The sequence below is a fragment of the Nothobranchius furzeri genome, chromosome 9 (genome assembly GCF_043380555.1).
Source record: "Nothobranchius furzeri strain GRZ-AD chromosome 9, NfurGRZ-RIMD1, whole genome shotgun sequence".
Lineage (NCBI taxonomy): Eukaryota > Metazoa > Chordata > Actinopteri > Cyprinodontiformes > Nothobranchiidae > Nothobranchius > Nothobranchius furzeri.
Genome location: NC_091749.1, coordinates 2,965,722 through 2,980,302, shown reverse-complemented (window position 1 = coordinate 2,980,302; position 14,581 = coordinate 2,965,722). Strand labels below are relative to the sequence as shown.

Here is a 14,581-nt window from a genome sequence, read left to right as displayed (position 1 = left end):
TGTCCGTTCAAGTCTCAGGCACAAGACACGAGGTCCTTCATGTCCACTTTGAGGAATTTCAAATTAAGATGAAAATAAATAAAAACATCCTGCAGGATATTTGCAAATGAATAAAAACGAACCCTTTTCCAGCCAAGTAAAGCATGAGATTTCTGACATTTTCCAATCAGGAAAACCATGTGAGCCCCGCGCTTTGGATTCACACCGGAGCAGATGCCCGCGGAGCCCCGCTGCCTTTCTCACCCGCTCCAAGTTTTCCCCAGCGCACAAAAACTCTCAGCAAGTCACCCGGAACCCGCTCACCGTTCCATCCGAGTCCCACCAGCACCCACGAGCATAGCGATTATTATTATAATTATAATAATAATAATTGTTGTTGTTGTTATGAGGTCGTTCGGTGAACAAAATGGCAGGTCGTTCCGGCATTTCTTCCATCTCACAAGTTTTGACTGGAAACTTCTGGGCTCGCGGTGCTTCTCTGGCTCCACGTGCAGGTGTCGGTGAGAGAAAAGAGAAAAGTTTTCGAGTCTGCTTCTTTCTCAGGCCCACGCTGATCCGAACTGCGCCAAACACGGCAAAGCCGTGCGCCCCGACGCCTTTGGCGCACAGGGAGGGCGAAAGCGAAGCAACGCAAGCCTCAAATGATTCTAATGATGATTTAAAAACGCGGGTTGTTTTTTCTGGTGCGGGTAAAACTAGTTGGTCGCGTGCTAACTGAAGGTGTGGAGCTGGAAGAAGACAGCTGCTGTTTGGTCGCCGCTTTTACGACCACTCGCTACGGATAATTGCACCGTTATTTTCTAATCATGATTTGGGGAGACGTCAGGGATCCCTGCTGTGGCGCGCGCGCACACGCACACACACACACACACACACAACACCCCAAAAACTGCCACGCAGCGCGTGACACCCTCCGAACCCGCGAGGACCCCACAAGCTACTCTCTCCTTACCTTCAGAATTTGGCGGCGCGCCGGCTAACTCCTGTGCGTAAACGATGCGTCGAGAGAAAGAGAGCTGGCTGAATAACGAGGCATGTCCAGATCGTTTGACGGGATCATTTTCTTGTCGGATGGCGGGAGGGGGGTTGAAAAGTGCGTCTAGGACCTGTTAAGGACGGTCCAGATTTCGGCTCCCTGCTCCCCGCAGACTTGGACATGAAAACGCATCTCCCGGCGTGCCCTCCGCTCTGTGTCCGCTAAAAATTGCGCTGATCTCCGGGTATCAGCGCGCTCCCTTCCTCCCAGCCCGGACTCCCCCGCCTGGTGTCGGCAAGCCACCGCTCCACTGTGAGAACACAACCGACTGGTCTTGCGGTATTCGCCGCTGACGGGGATGAAAGCAGCTGATGAGCCCAGCGGTGAACCGAGCCCCGCTCTGAGCCTTAATCCCCCCACCCCCCACCCCTCCTGGTTCTCACCTCCCCACAGAAATAAAAACAGAAGAAATGAAACAAATCTCAAACATCTTGTTTTCGCTGCTGACCTTGAACTGCCCAGAATGAAGCTTTTATTCTAGTAAGACCTGCTCTCTGCTCTGAGCCACCAGACAGCCCGCGGAGGCTCGGAGGACCGGCTCGGATAAAACCTCCACCCGGGTCAACAGAACCAGTCCAAAAGTGGAATTTCTTACCTTCCAGGACAACAGTTTGGGATTGTTCCCTCTTCCCTCCTCCTTCCGTAGAAACTCCGGGATAAATGAATGTTTCCTCTTCTGCGTCCCGAGCGTCAGTCACCGCTTAAGAGAAGTAATGAGTGATCAAAATGACGCTCATCTATCTGCACTGTAACCTTGTGGCGTATTTAATGTAAATAAGCATCGTGCTGCCAGTCCCCACGCACGCACGCACGCACACAGGGAGCGCTCCCCGGGGACCCGCGATACCTTCGCCGCTCCGGAACCTTCACACATTTATTTCTAAACAGAATTATTTAAAATATGAGCTGATATTAAAGCGCGCGCTTCGGCTGGAGGAGGAAGGGGTCTCCGCGCAGCTTTTACTCTTTCTGACAGGAACTTGGAAGTTGGCACAACTTTTTCTGTCTTTTTTTTTTCAAACGAAGAATAAAAGATGGCAGGACGTCGTCCCGCGTCGGCCGAAAGGTTTCCCGCATCTAAAACCTGCCACGCATATATGCTTCCAAAGTGTGTGTGTGTGTGTGGGTGGGTGGGGGGGGGGGGGGGGGGACTGAATAATGCAATTATAGATTCAGTATCCCAGCGTTGACAAAAGACAGGGCTTCAATGGAGGCTTTGTTGGGGGATTATATAATGATTATGGGGTAATTATGGGAACGGGTTGGTCATAATAATAACGGCGGAAAGTATCAAGAACTCTGCAGAACGGACCGAACCGGACCGCCTGTTTTCTGTGAGTGCGACCGACAGACAGACAGACAGACAGACGGTAGTTGAAAACGTGGAACCGCGAGACCCGTTAACGCCGCCGCTGTATCGAGTGTCCACCGAACCGGACGTGGGCCCACAATGGATAATCACGGAGTCACATTCACAAACACACACACACACATACACGTGCACGCGCGCACTTCCCACGGTGGACATGTCAGAGAGGCAGTGTGACGGTGAGAGCGCGCGACCCTCCTGCGCGTGAGAAGCGCCTCCGTTATTATCGGAGCGGCTTTAAAAGCAGCCGTTCAACAGAAACGGACTCTTCCTCACAAGTCTTATTATTTTAGATTTTTTTACGCGATGATGTTTTTAAATATTTCTTCTTCAACTCTTTTATTCTAAATGACTTTTTTTCTGTTTTCCTGAAGAAAAAAACGACTTCCTTTTTTAAAACATGTTTTAAATCTCACGCTGTTTGTTTTTAGTTGTTTCTCCTTATTTCCAGAGCTAATTCAAACATAAAAAACCAACAATCATAATAAAATGAATCTATGGAAATGAGCAAAAGCATTCCTCATCATGATGAGTGTGTGTCTATGGGGTGATAGCAGCAGCAGTGGGGTGTTCCTTTGGCTGATTCTCCATGGATCAACGGCGCGTCATCAGCTCCTTTTGAACTTGTTATAGCGAGTCAAGTGATTCTTTATCGGCTGACAGGCCTGACAATCCAGCGGGGATGGGAAAGCAGGGCAAAAGAAAGTTGCCATATGGACTTAAGCGTGCAAATTTCCCACAATGCTCTGCAGTCCCGAGTGTCAACACCCACACCTAGTGCGTTTCCACCAGGTGTGCTGCTCAGGCTGGCACGGACCTCAGAGCCATGGAGAAACGGCGGAACCGTTAAAGCCCCAGAAGAATGTGGGTCAGCTTTATTTATTTATTTATTTAAATAGTTGCTGTTATGTGAGGAGGTGGTGGGTGGTCCTCAGTCAGCTGCAATTACAGCATCATTAAATGTTAAGTATAAGAAATAAGGGAACCAAGTCAGTGAAACCTGCAGCAGAACCAGAACCGGACCCGGGTGGCCTTCTGCCTAAGTCTAGGAGGACAGGAACAGGACCAACCGGGCTGGACCAGTCAACACTTTGGTAAACGAGGAAAACTAAAGGTTCTGGCAGCAAACACAAACATGTCTAATAATACAAATCAGAATGATTACATGAGAACATGAGCAGGTGCAGCAGCACCAGTGAGGATCTCCTGAGTGTTTGTAGGATCATTTATCACTCTGGGTTCAGCGTCCATCTACTGCTGGGTTAAAAGACTTGTGCTTGTGGCTTCAGGCTGATTTGGGGTTGTGTGTGTTGGAGTTACGGGAAGAAGGAGTCATGAGGAGGCGGTCCTGCGCGGGTCATCCCTCCCTTATTACTGCCATGTTAGTGAAGAGCGGCTAAAGATGGCTCTCGCTGCCCCTCTGCTTTGGACTCATCCAAGACGGCGCGCTCCAGAAACAGAGCGGCCACTGTTCCCTCCTCAGATACATGAAGACGTCATTCCTCCTCTCTGCTGCTGTCTCTTTATCTCCGACTGAAAACAACCTCCTGTTCTTTGACTTTCTGAAGCTGCTGGGTGAACACAGCCAGGCTGGGTGATGTTGGCTGGTGCGTCTCTACAGAACTATGTCTTTATGATGATTTTCTTTACCAGCCCATACACACAGCCAAACTGGCTTCCTCCAGAGAAAAAAAACATCTGTTTATCATATTTCTTTCTTCCAGTTGAGATTCCCAAACTCTAATTTGTAGCAACCCTTTGATAAACTGGTGTTTCAGCCACAATGAGCAGAGAGGGAGCACACTTTTAAACAATCTGAGCCTCTGAACCCTCGGTGACTGTAAACTTTAAAAATTAAACTTTAGAATTTGTATCAGTTACACTTTCAAGTTCTGACAGGACCTTAAATAACAGCCAGGAGCGCTGGCGATGGAGAGTTTACCACACCAGATTCATTTCCACTGCACTCGTCTCCTCTGCTGGTGACATCCATCCCTCATGTGAGGCATTTACATTTTCAACAAGTACACACACACACACACACACACACACACACACACACACACACTACTGTGTCGGGCTCCCCCCGATGACTGGGGTCAATGAGTGTGCATGTTTGTCAGCTCTGATCGTTAATGAAACGCTCACACAAATACAGCACAGGCAAATATTTAGAGGCCAGGCTGGAGATTTCATCACAGACAAATCTGTGATTCTTCGGGGAGCGCTGGATTTCTTTATTTGCCGGGAAGGAGCATGCACTCCAGATCAAACTTGTCTGGGCTTGATGAATGTGGAGGAAGAGGAAATATTCTGCCTTTGACCGATAACCAGTGTGATTTTAATTTAAATCATATGAATCAAAGTCTGCCCGGAGCAGAAATAAAATGTATTTAAATGAAAACATCTGACTCTAATTGATTAAGAACAGTCTTCTTCATAGTAGGTCTAGAATAACCTTGTTTTGATACTGATTTGATTTCTGTGTCTGTGTAACTTTACCCGCTCGGTGCTTCTCGGGCTGCTCTCACATCCACACCACAGACCTGAACACCCATACAGCCAACACTTAAAGCCCCCTTCAGACAGGCCATCAAAAACGGAAATGGTCGGGACTCTGTCCGTAAGACCTTTTTGTCTGAACACAAACTTCCGGATAACGTTTTCCGTAATTAAGCCGGACGACGCCCCTAGTAACAGGTCCAGACTTGTCATGGACAGGGTGGCTGCTTCAGACTGGTGAGGTTGAGCTCCGGACTGGGAGGAGGGGGAGGAGGAGGGGACCGGGGGACGCTGTGCGCACCTAGATAGCTCGCTCCTGTAGCATGCGGCGAACCATGGCAGCTCGCCTCCAACGGTACCGTCTAGACGCCCGACGGAGCGCTTCACACCGCTTCAGTGATTCCTTTATTAACCATTGAGCTTCATCATCCAGGTCTCTTATGCGTCTTCGTGTGCGCAGAATTATGCTTAACATAAGTCCAACCCCCCCCCACACACACACACATCTGGAACTTTTCCTTGCTGTGTGAAGGCAGCCGAAAGGACAAGTTCCGGAACAAAAGCGGTGTGTCTGAAAACACAGATCTGGTTAAAGACCGGACTGAATTGTCTACACATATTCCAGAATGTCTATCTGAAAAGGGTTAGGACAACCAACATATCATGCATGCTTCTACTGTCAGCCCAAGTTTTTATTCTGCATGAAGTCCTTCACATCTTTACCAAAAATACAGTTTCAATAAAGATTCAGTACACATCTCTACACAGCAGGGTATTGTTTTTGGTACATTTCTTTGTTAGACATGCTAAGCCTGATTTGGCAACTTCACTATGACCTTGGGAGGATCCTAATGAGCAACATAGCCAAACAAACGGTCTAAACATGTGTCACACCCTGTCCTGTCTCCCCTTATGGTTTAGTCATGGGTCTCTGTTGATTGCTCCCACCTGCCTCTCGTTTTCCAATCACCCAAGTTCCCAACCCTCTTGTATTGAAACCCCTTCAGTTCTTTGTCTCGTGTTGGATCATTGTTTCTGTGTTGGCGTGTTCTCCATTAAAACCTTAATCGTTCCTGTGTGTCTGCTTGCCTGCTTCCCTCACCCGCGTGTGGATCCTTACCTCCGCTTCATTCACCGGCGCCCGCTGACAGAATGATCCAACCCGTAAAAGGATCCAGCGGGGAGATTCTCCCCTGGGAGTGCCTGCTCCAGTTCCTCTCTTCGGACCACCGGCCAACTTCTTCTCCTCCTCCGGCTTCACCTTCGCCTCGCCGCAGACGCCGTCACCAACTCTCAGCCTCGGCGTTCCTCTCCACCCTCCCGGAGCCAGATGAGAGGTTGGACCGAGAGACGCTTCCAGATCGCTCCAACTTCATGGGCACCAGACTGGCTGTGTGCTCCCCCAGAGCTGGCCCACGGCGTGGGGAAGGATGCCGGGCTCCATCGCAATCCTGTGTCCCAGGACGGAGTCGCGAGCTCGCCGCTGCCCCGGCTCGGCGCGCCTGCTTGGACCCGCCCCCAGTCAGACCAACAGTCCCGTCCCCGGTCCAATCCGCGCCTCCGTCATCTGCAGGCGGAGGAACCACGCCCACAGCCCAGCTGACAGAGCTCGCAGGTCTCCAGGCGGAGCTTGGCCGGATCCGTCAGCTCATCAGCCTCAAGGAGTCCCACCTGGACACCCTGTCCTCCCCGAATCATCATTAAGAGTGTTTCTGTCCAGCCAGCAGCTCCCTTGTCTCAGAGCCAGAGGAGCAAGCCTGCAGTCCACACAGCAGAGCTCGCCGGTCTCCGAGCTGAGCTGGCTCAACTCCATCAGAGCCTCAGTCTCCAGGAGCTCCAACTGGACACTCTATCTTCCCTCCTTTCCCGGTTTCCGGCACCACCAGTTCAGTCGCATCCAGTTCCAGCGGTGGTCCCGGAGGTCGCACCGCATCCGGTCCAGCCTGTCCAAGCGGTCCCGTCTGCAGCAACTCCTCCTCCACTCCAGAAGCCGGCGGTCCAGAAGACGGCGGTCCAGAAGCCGGCGGTCCAGAAGCCGACAATCCAGAAGTCGACGCCCCCGGACCAGAAGTCGACGGTCCAGAAGTCAACGCCTCCAGACCAGAAGTCGACTCCCCCGGACCAGAAGTCTACGCCCCTGGACCAGAAGTGGACAGTCCAGAGGTCGACGGTCCAGAAGTCGATGGACCAGAAATCGACGCCCCTGGACCAGAAGTCGATGGAAGTCGACGCCCCCAGTCCTGAAGTCGACACCCCTTCCAGTCCTGTGGTCGAAGCCCCTTCCAGTCCTGTGGTCGACGCCTCTTCCAGTCCTGTGGACGACGTCTCTCCCAGTCCTGTGGCCGACGCCACTCCCAGTCCTGTGGTCGACGCTTCTTCCAGTCCTGTGGTCGACGCCTCTTCCAGTCGTGTGGTCGACGCCTCTTCCAGTCCTGTGGTCGACGCCTCTTCCAGTCGTGTGGTCCACGCCTCTTCCAAGCCTGTGGCCAACGCCTCTCCCAGTCCTGTGGCCAACGCCTCTTCCAGTCGTGTGGTCGACGCCTCTTCCAGTCGTGTTCGACGCCTCTTGCAGTCGTGTGGTCGACGCCTCCTCCAGTCGTGTGGTCGACGCCTCCTCATGTTCTGTGGTCGACGCCTCCTCGTGTTCTGTGGTCGACGCCTCCTCGTGTTCTGAAGTCGACACCTCCTTGTGTTCTGAAGCCGACGCCTTCTCGTGTTCTGAAGTCGACGCCTCCTCGTGTTCTGAAGTCGACGCCTCATTTACTCCAGAGGTCGACGCCTCATCCAGTCCAGAGGTTGATGCCTCATCCACTCCAGAGTTCGACGCCTCATCCAGTCCAGAGGTCGATGCCTCATCCACTCCAGAGGTCGACGCTCTCTCCACTCCAGAGGTCGACGCTCTCTCCAGTCCAGAGGTCGACGCTCTCTCCAGTCCATAGGTCAACGCTCTCTCCAGTCCAGAGTTCGACGCTCTCTCCAGTCCAGAGGTCGACCCTCTCTCCAGTCCAGAGGTCGACGCTCTTTCCAGTCCAGAGGTCGACGCTCCCTCCAGTCCAACGTCTCTGCCGTCTCCAATCCTGTGGTCGACGCCGCCTCCAGCCCAGAGGCCAACGACGCCGCCTCCAGCCCAGAGGCCGACGACGACGCCTCCAGCCCAGAGGCCGACGACGACGCCTCCAGCCCAGAGGCCGACAACGCCGCCTCCAGTCCAGAGGCCGACGACGTCTCCTCCAGTCCAGAAGTCAAGGACGTCTCCTCCAGTCCAGAAGTCAAGGACGTCTCCTCCGGCGTCTCTGCCTCTGGTCACCACCAGTCCTGCCCTCATCAGGCGCTGGTCCCCAAGAGTCCATCCTCGTCTCCTCCTCTGTCCCAGACGCAGGCCCCCTAGAGCTCGTCGTCGCCTCCTCCTCTGCCCCAGACGCAGGCCCCCGAGAGCCCGTCGTCACCGCCTCCTCTGCCACAGATGCAGGCCCCCAAGAGCCCGTCGTCGCCTCCTCCTCTGCCACAGACGCAGGCCCCCAAGAGCCCGTCGTCGTCGCCTCCTCCTCCTCTGCCACAGACGCAGGCCCCCAAGAGCCCATCGTCACCGCCTCCTCCTCTGCCACAGACGCAGGCCCCCGAGAGCCCGTCGTCACCGCCTCCTCTGCCACAGACGCAGGCCCCCAAGAGCCCGTTGTTGTCGCCTCCTCCTCCTCTGCCACAGACGCAGGCCCCCAAGAGCCCGTCGTCACCTCCTCTGCCACAGGCGCAGCCCCCCGGACTCTACTGGCCCCTGCCTCCCCTTCCTCAGGCCCTCGGTCCCTCTCGGCCCTCCCTCCGGTTCCCCCTCCTCCCACCCTGCTCTGTGTTCTTGTGGGCGTCTGGAATCCGCCCTTTTTTGGGGGGGGGGGGGGGGGGTACTGTCACACCCTGTCCTGTCTCCCCTTCTGGTTTAGTCATGGGTCTCTGTTGATTGCTCCCACCTGCCTCTTGTTTTCCAATCACCCAAGTTCCCAACCCTCTTGTATTTGAACCCCTTCAGTTCTTTGTCTCGTGTTGGATCATTGTTTCTGTGTTGGCGTGTTCCCCATTAAAACCTTAATCGTTCCTGTGTGTCTGCTTGCCTGCTTCCCTCACCCGCATGTGGATCCTTACCTCTGCTTCATTCACCGGCGCGCACTGACAACATGTCCCCAGTAGTGCCTGTTTCTTGTTTTGAGCTTCCTGCTAGATTGGATGATTCAACTTTCCCACAGTAGACAGAAAAAAGTAACACATTTTAAATTTGACACTCGATTCATTTTACACTGACTGGAGCAACAGAAGCATGTGGAAAATACATAATAACTCGGCTCCTCCTCCGTATCAGAAACTCACTTGGCCCCTCCCCCTGGTGCTGATCATTGACTTGGCTCCTCCTCCTGAATCTAATCAGCATACTGGCTCCTCCTCAGTATCATGGAATCTCACCTTGCCCCTATCCCTCGTGCTGATCATTCACTTGGCTTCTCCTCCTCATCCTGGTCACATGTACGTATCTGTACGGCAACATCTCATTTCTCCACCAAGATTTTTAGAAGGTTAACCAGATCAGTGGTGTTCTTCCAATTAGCACACACAGCAGGACCAAGCCGTCCAAAAGCTGTCAGTGAGGAACCAATCAAGAGCCAGTCATACACCTGAGACTGAAACACACCTGATAGCACTTGCAATTATTAAAGGGTGGTTGGAACTATTTTGGGACACTATCCACATGTTCAGCTATGTTTCTCACTCCATGAAGGTATGATCCTTACAAGCTCTACCTCATAGTACAGGTGTAAGTACTACCAGAGTTGTTGTGATACGAAACATGTCAACCAAATGCACATGTCCTAACTTTTTGAACTAAGGTTATTAAACAAAGTGGCTGAAAAAAATATTTATTAAAATGTGTCATTTTATTAGAGATCCCATGCTGTCACACTGCTGTGGAGGAAAGCAATGACGCTTTGGCTAAATGCTTTACAGGTATAGGCCAGACTTAGGATTAAAATAGTTGAAATTCAGTATAACTACCCTTTACCATCTATATAAATATGAACTGGGTTCACTTTCATTTTGTTAAGGAATTTAGTCATAAATCATTATGGAAAATCAAAAAATTCTCCTCCAGAAAGTGAAGAACCGTGTTTCACTTACGTCACTCCAACACGTAAAACAGGGTAGCTGCTGTTGCTAGTATTGTGAATAACTATTTTGTTCACTTTCATGCTCTTAATTATTATGAAAAATTGCATTTACAACAGCAGCAAAATGTCTGAGCCTTATGTTCGTGACCTACACGCATTTTTAAATAACAGCTCTGATCTAAAATAATAACCTACATCTATAAATCCATCTGGAACTGCACTGCTACTTCTGGACTCCAGAGTTCATTAGCATGATTGCAGCAACACTGCTAACCCTGTTAGCTCCCGTAAGGAAAAAACAAGTAGTCTGGGAAAGCTATGACACACACACACACACACACACACACACACACACACACACACACACACACACACACACACACACACACACACACACACACACACACACACACACAGATATAATCTAGAAGATGATCCCCAAAGAAACCTCATTTAGCACTGTTGCCTCGCAGCTAGAAGACCTCACGTTCAAATCGTGGCAGTGATCCTTCTGCAAGGAGTTAGCGTGTTGTCCCTATGCACGTGTGGAGTTAATATGTTGTTCTCATGCACGTGTGGAGTTAGCGTGTTGTCCCCGTGCACATGTGGAGTTAGCATGTTGTCCCCATGCATGTGTGGGGTTAGCATGTTTTCCCCATTTATATGTGGAGTTAGCATGTTGTCCCCATGCACATGTGGAGTTAGCATGTTGTCCCCATGCATGTGTGGAGTTAGCATGTTGTCCCTAAGCATGTGTGGAGTTAGCATGTTGTCCCTATGCACATGTTGAGCTAGTATGTTTTCCTCATGCACGCATGGAGTTAGCATGTTTTCCCCATGCACGTGTGGAGTTAGCATGTTGTCCCCATGCACATGTGGAGTTAGCCTGTTTTCCCCATGCACGTGTGGAGTTAGCATATTGTCCCCATGCACGTGTGGAGTTAGCATGTTGTCCCCATGCATGTGTGGAGTTAGCATGTTTTCCCCATGCACATGTGGAGTTAGCATATTGTCCCCATGCACGTGTGGAGTTAGCATGTTGTCCCCATGCATGTGTGGAGTAAGCATGTTTTCCCCATGCACATGTGGAGTTAACGTGTTGTCCCCATGCGCATGTGGAGTTAGCATGTTGTCCCCATGCACGTGTATAGTTAGCATGTTGTCCCCATGCACGTGTGTAGTTAGCATGTTTTCCCCATGCATGTGTGGAGTTAGCATGTTGTCCCCATGCACATGTGGCGTTAGCATGTTTTCCCATGCACATGTGGAGTTAGCATGTTGTCCCCATGCATGTGTGGAGTTAGCATGTTTTCCTCGTGTATATGTGGAGCTAGCGTGTTGTCCCCCTGCACATGTGGAGTTAGCATGTTTTCCCTATGAACATGTGGAGTTAGCATGTTGTTCTCATGCACGTGTGGAGTTAGCATGTTGTCCCCATGCACATGTGGAGTTAGCATGTTGTCCCCATGCACGTGTGGAGTTAGCATGCTTTCCTCAGGCACATGTGGAGTTAGCATGTTGTTCTCATGCAGGTGTGGAGTTAGCATGTTGTACCCATGCACATGTGGCGTTAGCATGTTGTCCTCATGCACATGTGGAGTTAGCATGTTTTCCTCATGCATATGTGGAGCTAGCGTGTTGTCCCCATGCACAAGTGGAGTTAGCATGTTTTCCCTATGAACGTGGAGTTAGCATGTTGTTCTCATGCACATGGTATGGTAGCATGTTTCCCCATGCACGTGTGGTGTAGCATCTTGTCTTCCAACACATTCTCACACCCGAAGCATTGAAAAATGACGATGGATGACCAAGAGTTTGTTTTTGACGAGTTGGGAGCCCCAACGCATCGAGAGGCGAAGTGCTGTGCTAAAGCACTTTCTGAATGCCGCGGCAAAACAGAGATTTCACCAAATTCTGACCTTTATTCTCTGGCTATTTAACCTTCCCCTCACCCCCATTGTAACCTTAACTCTCTTGTGCGTGCAAGACAGTGTTTCTAGTTGTAACATACCACACAAACATGGTTAACGGGAAGTTTAGAATGAGAAACAGGGTTAAGGTTAGGATGGGGTGAGGGGAAGGTTAAATAGCAAAATGTTAGAGATCAAATATCAGTGAAATGTGCGTTTTACCGCGGGCGTCGGAAACCGATGCTCTAGCACAGCGCGTCGCCTCCTGGCGTGTTGGTAGTCCCAACGCGTCGGAAACAAACGCCTGATCACCCAGCGTCAGTTTTCCATGCTTCAGGTGTGCGAATATGTTGTCTCCGGCTTCCTCCCACAGTCCAGAAACAAGACTGTCGGTTGATTGGTCTCTCTAAAATTGTCCTTAGGTCTGGGTGTGTGCAAACTTATTAGTTTGTCCTGTGTGTTTCTGTGTTGCCATGAGTTAGACTGGCATCCTGTCCAGGGTCTACCCCGCCTGCATGCCCGAATACTGCTGGAGATAGGCACCAGCCCTGCGACTGCATACTTTGTCCAGAAAAGCTTGGTGTTTCCAACAAGCCCAAAGATTTTACATTCAGGAAGTTCACCCAGAAATGTGTATTTAGAGGTATTCAGTGTATTTCCAGTATTGCATGTTTCTCCAAAACACCAACAGACAAAATGGTTTACATCAAGTCATTTTTAAAACTGCTGTTTGAGTTTTTCTTTGGAGTAAAAGCTTAATGTGATTAACTTGCTGAAGATAAGAAACTTTGTTTGCATTGTGTAGATCTGAATAAACGTCCCAATGAAACATAGTTCAGACTCACCCCTTAGCCTAACTAAACACACCCAGCATAAGAAAATGAAAGCAACTAAAACACCAAATGTTGAAATCACAGAAATAACTAAAAAAATCAGACTGAAGTTTTCTCTTCTGGAGTGGGGAGACACTTCCAAGTCCTGTCCTCTTACCTTTTCCTCTAGAGTCCATTTTTCCTGGATGGAGTGTCATCATATTTTACTATTACCTATCAATTGGTTTCTAATCGCAGTAACGAGGCAGCTAGCTGGCTGGTGACAGAGCACTAACGGCCTCGTAGGGAACATTAAGAAGGCTGGGTTATGCTGTGAGCCGTTAACTACCTACAGGCACTGGCTAATGGCTCCAAATGACCTCCTCAGTGGCTATTAGCACATAATTAGAACCTGTAGACCAGTGGTGACCTCGGCCGGACACACGTGATTACTCCTCTCCCTGTGATCTCTCTTATTCTCACCTCTTATCCTCCCCGTTGTGTTCAGTTTTTATTCAAATTCACAGCAATGCATCTATTTCATCTTTCTCATCATTTTTATTTCTACTGATGTAGGATGGCACAGCCTCCCTGGTGGAAGGACTGACCATAAAGTTCATTCTTTCATGAGAACCTAAATGCTGTGTGTAATAAAATAGTAATAATAATAATAATAATAATTATTATTATTATTATTATCATTATTATAACACCAAATAATAGTATTAAAAGCTATAATAATAATAATAATAATTATTATTATTATTATTATAACACCAAATAATAATATTAAAAGTTATAATAATAATAATAATTATTATTATTATTATTATAACACCAAATAATAATATTAAAAGCTATAATAATAATAATAATAATAATAATAATAATAATAATAATAATTATTATTATTATTATTATTATTATTATTATTGTTATTATTATTATTATTATTGCTATTATTATTATTATTATTATAACACCAAATAATAATATTAAAAGTTATAATAATAATAATAAAATGCTGGTGAAGGTTCTCAGTCATCCAGGTCATGGTAATCCAAAAGGGTTCAAATGAAGGCGACTGGACTTCTTTAGTCTCTTGAAGACATTTTGGATGTAATCCGAGGAGCTTTGTCAAGCTAAATGCCTTTAACAGACCACAAAATCCAGTAGCTTCAATTTGAACCCTTTTGTAATAATAATAATAATAATAATAATAATAATAATAATAATAATAATAATAATAATGATAATAATAATGAAAATGATTACAATAGTAAATGTATTTTTATAATTTGCTGTTGTTGCCCCATTATAGGTGGGATCAAATAATTGTTTTGGAGTCTCATGCCTTTCCACTCAGGGTTCAATTTACAAATTCAAACACACACACACATGTTACACACACACACACACACACACACACACACACACACACACACACACACACACACACACACACACACACACACACACACACGCACGCACGCACACACACACACACACACACACACACACAAAGTGTGTGTGTGTCATGGAGAAGTCCTTTTCAAAAGGGTTATTACAGCTGCATGTAAGAATGTGTGAGCAACTTTGCCTCTGCAGAAACTTAAATACCACCAAGCAAATACCACAAAGAAAGACACATTGAATGTAACTATTGATAAATTAAAATAATGTTCTGAAGCAAACCTCTTCTGGTGCTGTTCTACATAGTGGTATCCTTTCAGCCACTGAGGCAAATGTTAAGGAGCAAGTCACCCCCAAATCAACCTTTTCTGCTGATAAACTGTATAAAT

At 48.6% G+C, this 14,581-nt stretch overlaps 1 protein-coding gene across 6 annotated transcripts in view; it reads right to left on the bottom strand.

Moving 5' to 3' along the window:
* Positions 1 to 2,099, bottom strand: part of znf536 (zinc finger protein 536) — a 271,438-nt gene extending 269,339 nt beyond the window's left edge. For 3 of the 6 annotated variants that reach the window (XM_070554604.1, XM_070554602.1, XM_070554605.1), the window contains exon 1: positions 1,632 to 2,099. The gene's annotated coding sequence lies outside the window, so the exon portion shown is untranslated. Of the gene's footprint in view, positions 1 to 952; positions 1,387 to 1,631 lie in introns of those variants that run through there. The other 3 variants (XM_070554608.1, XM_070554607.1, XM_070554603.1) reach the window with 3 other exon arrangements.
* Between the last annotated feature and the right edge of the window lie 12,482 nt (positions 2,100 to 14,581).